Source organism: Bufo gargarizans, chromosome 8 (assembly GCF_014858855.1).
Source record: "Bufo gargarizans isolate SCDJY-AF-19 chromosome 8, ASM1485885v1, whole genome shotgun sequence".
Classification (NCBI taxonomy): Eukaryota; Metazoa; Chordata; class Amphibia; order Anura; family Bufonidae; genus Bufo; species Bufo gargarizans.
The window spans coordinates 147,775,771-147,779,637 of record NC_058087.1 but is presented as its reverse complement, the minus strand read 5'-3'; the positions used below and the strand labels follow the sequence as shown (position 1 = coordinate 147,779,637).

Genomic DNA, 3,867 nt, shown 5'->3' with positions numbered 1-3,867 from the left:
TAGATCTCGAAAGAAGGTTCAGAGGATGGATAAGAAGAACCGTTAAATAATGAGGGATATAGTTGTTTTCCATGAAAAAAATTATCCAGAAAGGACAGTTATTGTTAAAATGTTGTAAATTGTTATTGTTAAAATGTTATTAAAAGTATTTATTTGGCTTTTTCCCCTCTACCCCGGCTGTTAGTGCTGTGTGTGAGTGTGTATTACGGAGCCTGGCCTCGGCACACATTTCTTATTATTAAAAATATATTTAAAAAAATTAAAAAAGCACAAAATCCCCTAAAAAAAAACAGAAAAATCCCCCCTCAGCTCCTCTTTTCCCCTGACGTTTTATTTTATTTTTTGTTGATTTTAACCAGAGAAGCAGTCGTTCCCGCCGCGCCGCCCTCCATCGCTGATTTTAATGCTAGAGAAAAAAAAAAGAAGCTATGCTGTATGAAAAGTTCAGTCCTGCTGGTCCCATATTGTCAATCAGAGTATGCAGAGACATGATTACCCGTCGATCTCTGGGCTAGCCTTACGTCAACTTCCAGCAACCAGCCGATGCTGAACGTGCTCTGGATACCGTGAATATTGATGTCGTAAAGGGCAAACCTGTTCGCATTATGTGGTCTCAACGTGACCCATCTCTGCACAAGAGTGGCGTCAGCAACATCTTCATCAAAAACCTTGACAAATCCATTGATAATAAAGCCTTGTACGATACGTTTTCTGCCTTTGGCAACATCCTGTCTTGCAAGGTGGTTTGTGAAGAAAATTGATCTAAGGGCTACGGATTTGTGCAGCAGAGAGAGCCATCGACAAAATGAACGGCAAGCTTTTAAATGACCGCAAAGTGTTTGTTGGTCGTTTCAAGTCCCGTAAAGAACGAGAAGCTGAGCTTGGAGCTAGAGCTAAAGAGTTCACTAATGTTTACATCAAGAACTTTGGGGAAGACATGGATGATGAGCGGCTCAAGGAAATGTTTGGCAAATATGGTCCAGCTCTTAGTGTTAAAGTTATGACTGATGATAGCGGGAAGTCCAAAGGATTTGGCTTTGTCAGCTTTGAGAGACATGAGGATGCACAAAAAGCTGTGGATGAAATGAATGGCAAAGACATGAATGGTAAGGCCATTTATGTTGGAAGAGCCCAGAAGAAAGTTGAGAGACAAACTGAGCTTAAGAGAAAGTTTGAACAAATGAAACAAGACCGAATCACCAGATATCAGGGTGTTAATCTCTACGTTAAAAATTTTGATGACGAAATTGATGATGAAAGATTGCGAAAAGAATTCTCTCCTTTTGGTACAATCACCAGTAGCTAAGGTCATGATGGAAGGTAGACGCAGCAAAAGGTTTGGTTTTGTCTGCTTCTCCTCCCCAGAAGAGGCCAAAGCGGTCACAGAAATGAATAGTAGGATCAGTGGCGTAGTGATCACCATAGCAACCATAGCAGTGGCTATGGGGCCCGTCCGATCTGTTGACACACACTGGCAGCTGTAACTACCGTGTGTGACATTTTTTTTTCAAGTTAGTTAAATATGATTCTTGCTTCAGTTCAGGGCCCCTTCACAGCAGTGGCAGACCAGGCTCCCTCGCTAATGTGATCTAATCTTACTGTCTCCTGAAGTCTCCTGATGTGTCTCCTGATGTGAACCCACAACCTCCAATGTATCAGTGTCAAAGCATTTACCCACACAGCCATAAAGGCACCTGATACTGGCACATGGGGGGGGGGGGAGAGGCACTTGATACTGGCACTTTTATTTGGGGGGGGGGGATGGCACTATGATACTGGGACATTGGGGGAGGAGAGAGGCACTTGATACTGGCATGTGGGGGGGGGGTTGGAACTTGATACTGGCACATGGGTGGGTTTGGCACTATGATACTGGCACATGGGGGAGAGGAGAGAGGCACTTGATACTGGCATGTGGGGGGGTTGGCACTTGATATTGGCACATGGGTGGGTTTGGCACTATGATACTGGCACATGGGGGGGAGAGAGGCACTTGATACTGGCACATGATGGGGGACAGCTATGGGGACACTTACTGGCACATTATTGGGGGGCATTATGGGGGACACTAGTCCGGCAGCCTATCAGAGGCTGGACACTGAGGGGCATCTACTGGGGCACTATATATGGGGCATTTTATACTGGTACATTATGAGGGGCACTAGCAGGGAGGGGGGAGAGGAGCACTATGGGGGAATTTACTGGGGGCACTATATAAGGGTATTTTATACTGGGACATTATGGGGGCACTATGGGGACATTAGCTCAACTGGGGGCATTACAAGGGGGTATTTTTGCACTGTCACATTATAAGGAGAATTATTACTACTGGGGGGCATTATGGTGGGCTTTATTACTCCCCCATGGTATGACCCCCTAGTAGCAGCACAGCCTCTCCCTGCTCTGCTATCCCTCTGCCCCTTCTCCAAATCCTTATTCTGAAATCTTTCTCATTAGGATAAAGCACAACATCAGCTCCACTGAGCCCCCCAGCCAAGTGTTGAAGTGGTGTCCGAGATCTCCAAGGGCTAAGCCAAATAATTGTAAGTTTTCATATGAAATATGTTTATGTTATACACATATACACATATAGCCTACACTGTGCCCCACAATATACAGTATACCGCTACACTGTGCCAAAGGAGTGGGGTTTACACAGGAGGAGGGAGGTGCGAAGCGCTGGGGGGGCCCCTTACAAATATTTGCTGTGGGGCCCAGTCACTTCTAGTTACGCCCCCGGGTAGGATTATAGCCACCAAGCCGTTGTATGTTGCCTTAGCACAGCACAAGGAGGAACGTCAAGCCCATCTGATCAACCAGTACATGCAGAGAATCGCCAGTGTCAGGGCTGTGCCCAACCCAGTCATCAATCCCTATCAGCCAGCACATCCAGCCTCTTTATGGCAGCTATTCCACAGGCTCAAAACTGTGCTGCATATTATCTAGCTGGACAAATAGCTCAGCTTAGACCCAGCCCCCGTTGGACAGCACAGGGTGCTAGACCTCACCCTTTCCAAAACATGCCAGGAGCCATTAGACCAGCTGCTCCAAGGCCTCCAACCTTCAGCACAATGAGACCAGCCTCTTCAGTCCCACTTGTTGTATCAGCTCAGCGTGTTGCAAATACTTCAACTCAAACAATGGGACCTCACCCCACAGCTCCAGCTGCCGCTACCGCAGCCGCCGCCGCTTCCTCCATGCGCTCAGTTCCTCAGTATAAGTATGCTGCTGTGTTCGTAATCCTCACCAACACCTTACTGCTCAGCCACAAGTTGCTATGCAGCAGCCTGCTGTCCATGTGCATGGACAAGAGCCCCTGACTGCCTCTATGCTGGCCTCTGCTCCACCACAGGAACAGAGACAAATACTGGGTGAGCGTCTTTTACCACTTATTCAAGCCATGCACCCAACGCTGGCTGGTAAAATCCCAGGAATGTTGCTGGAGATTGATAATTCTGAGCTTCTCCACATGCTTGAGTTAAGGTTGATGAAGTGGTTGCTGTGCTGCAAGCTTTTCAGGATAAGGAAGACGCACAGAAGGTTGTAAACAACGCTACTGGAGTGGCAGCCATGCGTGCAAATGGGAACTTTGAAGAACTTCACTTCATTTGAGAAAAGTATTAAAACATGGAAAAACTTAAATCTCTGAAAAACACTGCAAAACATAAAATGAAATAAAAAAGGAAAGGAAACAACAATGCTTACGTACAGACAAATGCCAGGTCTGGCCTATCAGTGCTAGTCCTAGATATTAAAAAATACAAAATAATTGTAAAATACAAAAACAAATGGAATTGTTTTTTTAAGACCCGGGGAAAGGCATTTTGAACATAGTACGAGAAGTTAAGCATTCCTTTCTTTGATTTT

At 45.8% G+C, this 3,867-nt stretch overlaps 1 pseudogene; it reads left to right on the top strand.

Annotated features, from left to right (window-relative positions):
• Positions 1–428: 428 nt before the first annotated feature.
• LOC122945449 lies at positions 429–3,612 on the top strand (annotated as a pseudogene).
• Positions 3,613–3,867: the final 255 nt, after the last annotated feature.